This window comes from Mirounga angustirostris, unplaced genomic scaffold (assembly GCF_029215605.1).
Source record: "Mirounga angustirostris isolate CCGP_5_RB_7025 unplaced genomic scaffold, mMirAng1.0.hap1 SCAF_8, whole genome shotgun sequence".
Taxonomy (NCBI): domain Eukaryota; kingdom Metazoa; phylum Chordata; class Mammalia; order Carnivora; family Phocidae; genus Mirounga; species Mirounga angustirostris.
Window position 1 is genome coordinate 116,395,629 of NW_026991716.1, and position 12,636 is coordinate 116,408,264.

General features: G+C 41.1%; 1 long non-coding RNA gene across 4 annotated transcripts; it reads right to left on the minus strand.

Moving 5' to 3' along the window:
• Positions 1–846: 846 nt before the first annotated feature.
• On the minus strand, positions 847–11,878 carry LOC123837193 (uncharacterized). Of its 4 annotated transcripts, XR_010413768.1 has the most exons (7): positions 11,365–11,878; positions 10,654–10,733; positions 9,934–10,099; positions 8,104–8,232; positions 6,668–6,750; positions 5,698–5,938; positions 847–3,089 (listed from the first exon to the last, which is right to left on the minus strand). It is a non-coding gene; the product is annotated as an uncharacterized LOC123837193 (long non-coding RNA). The 4 variants fall into 4 exon arrangements; XR_006789163.3 differs by lacking the exon at positions 10,654–10,733; XR_010413770.1 differs by lacking the exon at positions 6,668–6,750.
• Between the last annotated feature and the right edge of the window lie 758 nt (positions 11,879–12,636).

Genomic DNA, 12,636 nt, shown 5'->3' on the forward strand with positions numbered 1-12,636 from the left:
TGCCCAAATGCCCATCAAAGAGAGAGTAAAGGAACAACCTGTGATATAGTCATGATGGGATATGAGACAGAAGAAAATGAACATGCAACAATATGGATGAATCTGAAAGATTATCTAAGGCTGATACCCTTTTATATAAAGTAAAAAAAAATAAAAATTATGCTACTAAGAAATATGTAGAGATTAGCTGAAAGAATATAAAAAAGGATAGCAAGAGATTAATGAATACAGGATTTAGGATGTGGTTACCTCACAGAAGAGGAAACAAAGAATAAGATTGTGGAGGACCACTGGCTAGATGAAAGCTATGAGGTAGTAGGTTCATGGGTGATTACTGCATTATAAAATTAATTCAATTAAATAAGTGCCTCATAGAGACAATGATGTGTATGTGTCACGATCCAAGGATTATATTTAATCCAATTCTAGGCAAAAAAAAAAAAAAAGGTTCTGTTCTTTTTTTATTACACATTGTTAGTTATGCAACAAAGCAGTGCCGAGTCTTCTAGAAGAGAACTTGCAATCATTTACCTGAGATCTTCTCACCTTCAACCCCATGGGAACAGTAGACACAGTGGAGCTGGAATAAAAGACCTCTTTGATCAATAATTAATACACACTGAGGACACTAGCCAAGCTTGCTGTGCTGAGCAGCAATTTCTATTGGATGAGCTCTCCATAAGGAGACTTCTGTCCCTGACAATCATGGAAATGGACCCACCCATGGACAGGCATGCTCAGAGGGTGTGAATGCAAGAGTCCATCCAACTTACCTCATTACGCTGCACTATGAGTGAGAGAAGAGCCAGAGTAACAGAGAACAAGGTCTACAGAATAAAAGACCCATTGTGGAATAGTCATTCTCTAGTCACTGGCCATGCTTCAGTTTTCACATGGTTCATTTTTTAACCAACCCTTTTATTGACCTTATAAACCACTAAGTTGAATGTATTGTTTAGGAGAAGTATTTGAACAGAAACTCTCTTGGTGTCCTGACTGGAAAGAACAGATAAGCCCTGTTTGTCATGGGATAGCAATACCCTACCCTGGGAAAGCTTATCGCCCACAGCACCTAAAAATTTGTTTCCATGTGCTCCTAACAAAAACAAAACAAACAAACAAAAAAGAAATATTTACTGTGAGATTTATTTCTGCCTATAAAAATAAAAATTTCAAATACTGGGAGAAGTATAAATTAAAATATTAAAAATATCCATTATCCCTCAGCATGGAAGAAAAAAAAAACCTATAGTTATCTTCTGGTTTCTTTTATTCCTGTTGTTATTTTTGTTTTTTCTTAATTTATACACACACACGTTCTTTTTTCTTGCTTTCCTGTGCTTTCCACCCCCTCTAATATTCAGATCACATTGTTTTGTATCCTGCTTTTTCTTTAACTTAAGAATGTATTATTAGCATTTCATTTTGTCATTATTCTTAGGAACACAACTCCTAAAGAGTGCATAATAAATAGGCCATGATACGATCTATCACATTTTATTTAATTATTTTCCTATTGTTGAATCTTTGTTGTTTTCCCAATATTATAAGACACAGTGCACAATGAATATACTTGCGCCTAAATCATTGTATACATCGCTTATTATTTCCTTTGGATATATTCTTAGAAAGAGAATTTCTGGATCAAAGCACAAATTTTTAAGGCTTTTAAAATATATATTCTAAATATTCCTCCAGAAAGCAATATTTATTTATATCCCTACCAGCTGTGAATAAAGTGCCTCACAACACAGAGCATCATAATTTTTAACTTTCTTATAATTTGATAGGAGAAAAATGATATCACCAATTTTTTTTTTTTGCATTTCTCTGGTGAGTAAAGATTGAATTTGTGATGTTTATTAGTCATGTGTGCATTTTTTTTTTCAGTTAACTGTTTAATAGCTTTACTCAATATATCGGTATTGTCCTATTTTTTGTATTTGATTTATAAGAGTATTTTATATAATGATGGTAACATAGTCTGTTGTATATGCTGCCAATATTAAATGCCTTTCTGCTATTAAAAGTCAATTAATATTTTTTACAGACACACAAAGGTTCTAAAGGTTCTTTATGTCGTCAAATGTAACAATCTTCCCTTTGAGGTTTCTTTTTTTTTTCCCTTAGAAAGCTTATTTCCATGAGATCAAACAAGTAAGAACCTGTATTTTCTTTCAGCTCCTTAATAGTTTTATTTTAGTGTATAGCTATTTTATCTACCTTGATCTATTTTATGTATATTACATGAGAATCTAGCAGGATTTTTATTCAAATAATTAACCAACTGTCCTGACGTCATTTTTTTGAATATTCCTCAAAGTGATTTGGGATGTCATCTTTATATATACTAGATGATCTTTTATGATACGATCTATTTCTAGACTACTTTGATTCACCGAGAAAGAGGCTCAAAATGCAGATTAAGACAGAATAAAATTTATATTCATGCCATATTTATAAGGTGAGTTCATTTTGTTTAGAGATTTTATGCACTAATTATCAATTATTGATATATACTAGAACTAGTTATTCATTACCTATATTAATGGAGTGGACTAGCATGTTTTAATAAAAATATTACTAAAATCTCATTTTAGTTAATTTCTCTGACTTCTTTCTCCTTGACCTTTTCATCAGTGCAATCAGAAAAAAGCCAAAGGGAAAGCTTCAGATTTTCTCTCTCTCTTTTTTTTTTTTTGGCATGCTTTTGAAAAGGTGACAACAAATCCCAGACTGGCTGATGATATATCCAGAGACCCCTCAGACCTATATAATCCTCACACTGGAAGACAGTACCCAAAAAGTCAAGGGCAGAAACTGTAAAGCTATCTATCTAGTATTTATTTTACATTCTTTTCTTTAGAATTACATAAATACAAAATCTGAGAATAAACTGTAGCACTTCAATTGCAAAATCATTGTTGTGGTAAAATATGAAATTACAAAATGAGTAGATTCAACAAGTCACTCCCTCTGCAGGGAAGGAATCCCTTCTACAACACTCCATGGTCAATGGACATTTTCTTTTGCACAAACATTTAATGACAGGAAGCTTTCCGTCCAACACCCAGATGCTGGAGTGAAACCTAAAAAACAGAAATTAGAAACTTCAACAAAATGACCCCAAATTTGCTTAAAGGCAATTGATGCTCTGTGATCCAAAATAACTCTCAAAATAATTGCCAATGTGTTTAATGACATTGCAATATTGGGGGTTCCAATATAGCGCCTTGGGGATGAAAAGAAACGCAATCGCCACCATCAATACTAACAAATATTTCAGCAGCACAGATGACAAGCAAGGCTCTGAATAAGACATGGAATTCAAGGAGCCCAAGACAGAGGCCTTGCCCTTGAGTAATTAACGATCTAATTAAGTGGTCAAGGCACGTACACAGTAGTAACACAAGGTCAGGTGGAATCGATGCCAAACAAGTTATTAGAAGAAATAAAGCTTCACTCTCTATGTTTTGTGAACAAATTCATTTGTGGTTCCAATTTGCTTCCAACCCTTACTTTGCTTTTGTCTAAATATTCTGACCTTTGTATTTCTTTAGCTTTGCTGAATTATGTGCATCTTATTCAGCCATTTTACATCCTTTAGAGACAAGGTGAAGGTACAGTGGCTCAAAGAACCCAGACCAGCTGTTACAAGCCAGGATACAAACAGCTCATCCATCAGATTCTGTAAGTCCCCCTCTGGCTCGGGGCAAGCCCTAAAGCTCTAGTCTCCTGGTAGGCTGTCTTCTCGAAGTCATTCCTCACCAACAGCAGACCCCTTAGCAGCACAAATATTAACCCCATGGCTCAAAATTCAGTTCTGAAGAACTGCATTAAGACTAAAACAAGAGTGGAGCACTTGGGGGCGCCTGGGTGGCTCAGTCGGTTAGGCATCTGCCTTCGGCTCAGGTCATGGTCCCGGGGTCCTGGGATCAAGCCTCGCATCTGGCTCCCTGCTCGGCGGGAGGCCTGCTCCCTCTCCCTCTGCCTCCTGCTCGTGCACTCTCTTCTCTCTCGCTTCAGATGAATGGATAAAATCTTAAAAAAAAAAAAAAGATTGGGGCACCTGGGTGGCTCAGTCAGTGAAGTGTCCGATTCTTGGTTTCAGCTCAGGTCACAATCTCAAGGGTCATGGGATCAAGTCCCAGGCCAGGCTGCTCCCTCAGCGCAGAGTCGGCTTGGGACTCTCTCCACTCCCTCTGGCCCTACCCCCACTCTCTCTCTCTAAAATAAATAAATCTTAAAGAAAAAAAAAGGCAACCTAAAACTAAAACAAAGTCATCTACACAAAAAAATAAAGCAGGCATCCCAAAACACTTAAAGTCAGACAGATGAACACTGGCTGTGAGCATAGTACAATGGTCATACAGAGATGTTGAATCACTACGTTGTACCCCCTGACACTAATGTAACATTGTGCGTCAGCTGTACAGAAATTTAAAAATTTCAAAAACAAATCAAATCAAACCAAACAGTTGAAAATGTGGCCATGCAGCTTCTTGAACCTTTACTGGGTCTCATTTGCTTTTGATTCACTCTTTTACATTTTCTAAAAGGATCTGTACTTCTTCAATGTGCCTGACATTCACGCCGGCCACAAATAAGTATCAGATGAAAGACCTCACTTGCTACCTAGTCCCCAGCCTACTAAAATAGTGCTGTCTGATCAGGCATCTCTCTGCAGGAAACAGGCCTTCCTACGCAGGAAGCACAGGAAAGAGGACTGGAGACAGCAATCCCAGCGGCTTTTTTGCCAGAAAGGACAAAATGGCTCTTCTGGCAACTCCTGACTCAGGAAATCGCTGAATTAAGTAGTCAATCTGCAATGTAATTTAGCATGTCATCTGCTTCCTGGCAACAGATATTTGGAAGCATTTATATTTTATTTCAACTCTGTCATCATCAGGGTTAGAACGCCTTCTCTCTGAGGACCTCAAGGTCAGAGACTTTCCTGTAGTTTCTACACAGCCACTTCTTTTGGTTCTTCCTCCCCTTTCCAGGCCCCAGCAGTCTGGCCTCCCCTTTGATTTCGGTCTAGATCAAGCAAACCCTGGTCTTCAGAGCTAAATATAAGTTGTCTGGGGGGTGGGCGGGGGCCCACGCAGGTGGGGTCCCTGGAAAATAGACTTGCGAGCGTGCCGAAGAGTCAAGATGCCGCTGCACGCCCAGGAGGTGCCCGGATGAGGCTCGCTCGCCGAGGAAGGGAAGTGGACAAGACGTCCACACCGTGGGCTCCCGTTCCCACTTCGTCCTGGGCTTCTGTGTGACTTCGCGCAAACCGTGTCCCGCCCTGCTCCTCCACTTCTGCCTTTGCGAAGCGAACGTAACCAGCGCCGGTCGCCGTCTTCACTTGCAGACGTCGGATGGGCGTAGCCAGCGCCCTAAAGCTCTACGTACGCCGCACGTCACAAACGAACGTAGCCCTAACCGCCCGCGCGGGGGAGGCCGGGGGAGGCCGGGGGAGACCAGTGAACCCCGGTTGGGGGCGGTAAGAATCTGTACGTGGCTAGAGCAGTTTCTTACAGCTGGTGAACACATGTACCCACAAAGTACGAAAAAGCAAAGCTTGTAAAATATAAGCAGCAGGGCCATGTAATTCTTACTGTCCATAGACATTTCTAGATCTTTTACTACTCGGGATAATAATGGCTAGATCCAGATGCGGGAAGGCATCGAGAAGGTGGTGGTTCTTACCCGGAGTAGAGGTCACTTTGGCTCCTCGCTGGGCAGGGGCTTCCTGTGGCTTTGGGAACAGGGCTCAGGAAAGCGTGTCTCCATGTCATGAACGGCAGAAAAGAGATCTCAGCCCCAGACTCGTGAAGCACTGGGTTTGGAGTCTCCCAGGCTTCGAGACTCCTATCTGCCAGAAAACAGCTAAACCGGGACAGGGTGGGTCCTTCCAAATACATTACTGCCTTTGGTGCTCGTCGCAGTTCTGTGAGATAGATAGAATGATCCCATTTTACAGATAAGACTTAAATAGGCTAAACAATGTATCCACAGCTAATCAAGGCAGGAAGAGGTGGAGCTGGGATTTTCGCTCTGTTGCTCCGATCCCAAAGACTGTTCTCTTTCCATTAAGTGGATCATGCTATCTTCCCTGTGCTGTTTCTATTATTCTCTGCATTCTCTCTGAGCTTCCTAATTTGTAAAATAGAGATAATAATACCTAATTGTGACACTACTACAAAGATCAAAAGAAATTACATATGCGAGGGTACTGTGCAGGAATGCAGATTGTTATTCTCATAGTAATTTCGTGCAACAACCTTTATGTCTCTTTCATACCTCCGGCCTCGTTATTACAAACACATGGGGAAAGTTTATACTGGGCCAGGAATATGGATCTTGTTCAGCACATAACTGAAATCTCATTTTGCATTTCATTCACTTTAAAAAATCTACATATTTTAACCCAACTAAACCAGATTTTGCAGTATTTCATCTCAAGAGCTCTTAGAGATAGCCCATTCTATGTTAACCATTTTCTTCCCTTTAGTTTATTGCTTCAAAGGTCTCATTGAAAAACCCAAATGTACTTAAGGAGTGTCATATTCTTTAAGAAAAACCTAGCACGGAAATCAGATTATGACTAGTTATGACTTCCAATGCATGTGCAAATATCAAAATAGGAGCCTAATGAAATGGAGGGAAATGTCCTTACCCTGATTTTCTTTTAATTTTTTGTAGTCATTACCTCCCCAGCAGGGAGGGAGCAGTAATACACATCACCAGACCTGCACTGACCTTCAGGAAACAGGAATAAAACATAAATTGAGACGGCTTATGTATTCTTATAAACAATTTGTTATTCAAATTCACTAAAAAGGATATTTATTAGGCACACCATCCTAAAAAGCTTTCTATTAAGAAATAAATTCCAGAGTTTAGCATTTCAAAACTGCATAATTTGAATACATTTTTGAACCATCCAATGGAAAATAAGATTGATTCCACATGTGCAGAGCTTGTAAATAGCTCAGTAATTCCTTCACTGTTTCCAGACACAAACTAATGGCCTCCTTTTCTTGGTAGAAAATTAGGCTATTTTTTCAGGGTCAGGGCGAGAATGTGGGGGAGCAAGAACTATAATGGAAAAATGTAATTCACTCAGGACTGCAAGGCAGTATTAGAGATTATGTAAATCTTTTCTTCACAGGATATAGTTCCTGTGAAGAGAAAGCCCCCCCACAATTTCAGGGATTAGCACACAGCCATGTAGCAAGCTAATCTTTTTGTCTTGTTTCAAAAAACCTTTGAATTAGATTGTGTGCATTTAATACACTGACAGAAAATGGTAGTTTCAGGGAAGGGCACTAAATAAATAGATGAACAGGCTTAGCCTTACATAAAAATACTTCCATATTCAGGAGTTATTCGCCTTTTCTGGTTTTGAAACTCTTTAATTGGAGAAATGCCAGATCATGAGACAGAGGGTCAGAACACCTGGATTTCATCCAGATTTTGTGATCTCTAAATCATCTTATGCCTTTGAGTAAATCCCAGCAGCGCTCCCTCTGCTTGGAATATCCTACCACCCACGCTCTGAGACCCTGAGTTGATAGTGATTATTTATGGGCTTGCTGTGAGGATTAAGTGAGTAATACCTAATAGGTTAAGCACAGCACCATGCCAGGGTGTGATAAATACACAGTAAAAACTCATTTTCGGTTTTGTTGTTATTATTATTTAGACAATGGGCACTAACTAATGGGACCTTCCAGTTTCAACTCCACGGCCATGTCACTTAAAGGCAATCAAAATGGAACTAATTATCCTGCCTCCTCAGATATGAACCCACAAATGTCATTAAAATCTTTTCCATTTACTCTCTAGCATCCAAGCTCATGGATCATCATTAATCAGTTTAATTTCCTTTATTAAGAAAGATCAGCAGACTGCTTCAGTGTGGAAACATTCCCCACAGTCTCTTGGGGTCCATGGATTGTGTCCTGGTAATGATTTCCTCTTGTCACTTTTGGTGCTTAGCAACTGCAAACCTGTGAGCATCCAGCTGGGCCACTGGCACTCACAGAGCCCCTAAAGAGCTCCTGGTAAGGCCTGCTTTCCAGAAAGGTCCATAAGTGAGCTTTGCCTCACCTGGGCACTTTGAGTAGACAGTCCAAGAAGTCAAACTTATGAAGCCATGCAGATGACAAGAAGTGTGTGATATTGACTACAGATGTCCTCTCTGTCCCTCAGCGTCCTCCATGCCAATGAAAACACCTTCTACAACAGAAAATTCAATATAATTCGCCGGTAATCACAAATATAAAGGAAAATCTTTCTGAAATTATTGTAACTAGATTTGGGGCTTTTTTTTTTCCATCTTGAGATGGAAACAGAGATTTCTGTTCAAAGAAATTATTGTTCCCCTTCAAAAGTCACAGGAATTACAAGGTAAACGGACAGGAAAGCAAACAGGCCTAGTCTCAGGGGTCCCCTGAGTCCCATTCTTTAGAACAGGTACTTAGCATACAATTTCACTGACCCTGAGCCAGGTGTCATTTCAGAAAAATATGTTCAAGAAACAGAGATTGTTTCAGCAAGTTTCTTGCTCAATCGAAATCCATTTCATACTATTCAACTCTCTCTGGAAAGACCAAGAATCTAAGCACCCACTATTTATCAGTGCTCACTGTGCCAGGTACTGTTCCAGATGTTTGATTATATCAAATCATCCCATCCTCACAGTACCATGAGTGTCGTTACCATCCTGTTTCACAGATGGGGTGAGGTACAGAGATGGTAAGTCATGTGCCCCAGGTCACACAGAGCCACTACGTGATGGAGTGAGTATTTAAACCCAAGAGGTCTGGCTCCAGACTCGTCAATCTTAACCACTCAATTATATTACCTTTTCCCCCCCCCCAAAATGAAAGTTAATACCTTTGAAATTTGGGACATCCTATAGCATATTTCCACTAAAATAAAATTCTTAATACCTCCCTTTAGAATGTAATGGAAGGTGGTTATGTATCCCAGGAACCCAACTTATTAACATAATGAGCTATGAGTCCAACAACTTTCTATGTATACAACACATCAGTCAATCCACACATGTTTATTTTTCAACAAGTACAGTAGATAGATACATCTATCTATCCATATGTATATGTGCCAGATGACATTGCTCAGTCTATGCTTTCCTCTGCAACAAATATAATCCATTTCTCTGGGGTAATCACTACCATCAGTTACACAGGGACACTTTTTTTTTTTTTTTAAGATTTTATCCACTTATTTGAGAGAGAGAGAGCAAGGTGGAGGGTGGAAGAGGCAGAGGGAGAGTGGGAGGGAGAAGCAGGCTCCCCGCTGAGCAGGGAGCCCAACGCGGGGCTCGATCCCAGGACCCCGAGATCATGACCCGAGTCAAAGGCAGACGCTTAACCGACTGAGCTACCCAGGTGCCCCACACAGGAACACTTTTAAGGGCCTTTTATGCTGGCCTTCGCAAAGGAGGTGGAGTTATATGAGTTAACATTTGCACTCCCAGTCACATGCTCCTTTAGAGTTTAGGTGTTGGAAGTCAGTCATTGGAAACACACTGCTATTTATAAACTGGGAAGTCATATGGCTTCATCTGTAATGTTATTGCAGAAACTCTAAGCACAACAGAGAACTGAACGGGGGTCAAACCAATGATTAATCTCCAATCCATAAGATTGTAAGAAAGTTATTGATGAGGAGTTATTATCGAATGTTGGGAATAACCTGACTATTTATAGGCACCAAAGTCCCCCGGTCACTTCAGAGGTTAGGGCTTCCCTTTCAGCTGCTGTAAACACAGTTTCCTCCAAGACTCTGTTTATGTGTCTGCTTGTCAACCCAGCGCCAGTCACTGGCGCTCCCGTTTTTTACTGTTGCAGCTCCCGCATCCTGTTTATAGGCAGGGGGGATGACCAAGGAAGCAGAATTATTTTAACTCACCACAGCCTTGTAGAAAGCAGTTCTGGTTTGTTCTAATAAGACGATTCGTTCTTCACTTGGGCCCTTAGCCTAATCCCGATTTTCCAAGAGCCAGTGGCGTTTAGGGCGTTGGCCCAAGCGAACAAGTTGTCACTCTTCCAAGACCAGTGCTTCCAAGCCTGGATACCTAGAGTTACAAATCTCTCTTGACCTCCTCAAAGGATAGTGCACACTATCAACTCAGGATAAAGGAGCCTTAGTTCTAACAATGAATCTTGTTAGAATCACCCTGGGAGACTTTTGTGATGGTTGCTGTTGTTTTGGATCCCTAGCTAGCTAGTGAGTTGCTTGGGCCCCACACCCACCAATTAAACCAAGATCTCTTTTTCAAAGCTCCCCTTTGATTCTGCTGAACAGCCAGGATTATGAACCACTGCTCAGAAGTCAGTATCCATCACAAGCAAATTACCAAACAAATGTTACAGGTGTGATTAGGTCACATGGATCCATGCTAATCTTCACCCATTCCAGACAGTTTTAGGTGGCATGAGTTGGCCGTGCTGGATGGGTACAGAAAGCAACCCTCAAGCATAGAAGGCTGTATTGTGTAGTAGGATTCATCTTCCCCCTTCCGCAGATCCTTGCTGTAACCTAGTCCCTCTAGAGAATGGGATAAGCAAACTGAGGGCTAGCTTCCAGCACCCCATTAGCATAAAGAAGAAATCAGGTTTTGATCCTTACCATGAGATTCCAGTTAAGGGAAAGAATTAGGACACTCCCTTGAAATTCAGTGCAACCCCCTCCATACATCAAAAGGCAGTCTTGAAAAGAAATTATACAATGTCTTCAGTGTAAGTAAGAAAGGGAAGATCAGAGATTAAAGCTCAGAGGTCCTCTCTCTTGGGATGCCTTCCACCCACCCGGGGTATGAAATAGGAATCTTTGATAAAAATATAATGCTGCTGAAAATCAATTCAATTCAACTGAGAAAGAGCAGTGCAGTCTCTGACAGTGGGAGCCTGCCTGAAGCTCACAGCTGGGCCCTGTATTCTTCTGCTGGATGGAACATCTACACTAGGCAAGGCCATTCTGTGACCATGGTGGATCAGGACAGAGACAAGACCACTCCATAACAGCGTCTAAACATGAAAACACAAACAAAAATGACCCCCAAACCACCCCCCACACACCCTGACTAATAAGAATTACTGCTGCCTTATCAATTACAGTTTTAGCCTCAAGCTAGTCTTCCTTCCTTGTAGATAAGATGTGGGAAAATATCCAATCATAGAATCATCCCCACTTCCTGACAGTATTTAATCCCCACTTCCCTTAAACCCTCGCCCAAATCACCTAACACCAGCGCAGACCCTATAATTCATCACTTCTAGCACCTTCACAGTCCCGCATGGTGTGTGTCCTCCCTTACGGCAATTAACTGGTCTTGCTCACCTACAGGTAGATGTTTGGTGGTCTTGGCCAGGAGAACACTGTGAATGTTTTCTTCAAGCATCTAGTATATGCCACTTCAAGAACAAAGCAAATATTCCAAGTGTTCAAATGGATTCAGAAGGATGGAGCACGATCACATGATCAAGGCTACACAGGTACACCGATAAAGAGGTTCCAGACCATTCCCAAAAATTGCCAAGCAGCAGGTGAGACATAAGCTGTGCTTTGAGAGAGGAACAGAATTGGAAGATGGGGAAGACAGGCACACTGGCAATGGGGTAACACTCCACAGCTTCTCCTGGTTTAGGGACCTAAAGGTTTCATTCCTCTCTTCGTTCCACAGTTCCTCTGTTAGTATTTGACTTCATCTCCTTCTTGAAGGTGAATGATTTTAGAAGAAGCAAGGCACCTGATAATCTAACTTTTCCCATTTCCTTCTGTGTTCTGAATAAAGAAACAATGCCCAGTCCATTGTTTAGCCAAGTCCTGGAAACACTGTATCAGAATAAAATAATGCCTGTGTTCTAAGACTCTACTGGATTCATGACACACAGAATTAAAAAAATAATAATACATTAAAAGGTCACTGTTGACGTCATCCGGGAAGATGCATATTCATATATGAATAGGAGACTGTCGGAGAATCAGGCCAATAGAATAACCCCGCTACTAACTGCAGTTGTCTGAGGGTTTTTTCCTCTTTCTCCCTCTGACTTCCATTTCAGAGATTAATTGGTTTAGATGATCAGTCAAACAATACATCCTTGTGCTTTCCAAATGCACCACAATCTGCATATTTTATATATTCGGCCACCACTTTATCCTTTCCACAGTTCAGTGGGTCTTTTTTTTTTTTTTAAACAAAATTTAAGCTGTAGAAATCTCTCTTTTTTTTTTTTCTTTCAAATGAAACTTCACAGAAGCTGTGATGTAAAACAGAGTAAGGAGAGAGTGCTCTGGGTGAAGTGAAGGGGGGGGGGGCGACCCAGAGTCACTCTCCCCACCTTGCCTCTGTGCCCTTGAGGATCTAAGAGAAATGGCTGAGACTTTGAGGAACACAAGGCTAAATCGCTTGTATAGCCACGGCCCCTGCCTGTCAGTAGATAAAACCTGGGAACTGGCAGCAATGCAGATGGGCCAGAGGAGCTGAGATCCTTGCGATGTGGGAGAATACGCAGGTCAAAGGTTCGGCTCTCTGCAAAGCTTCCTCTGCGCCCCCTACCGCCTCCTCCGAGGTATTGCCGCACGTCCTCAGGAGCTTCCTCTCCGCTC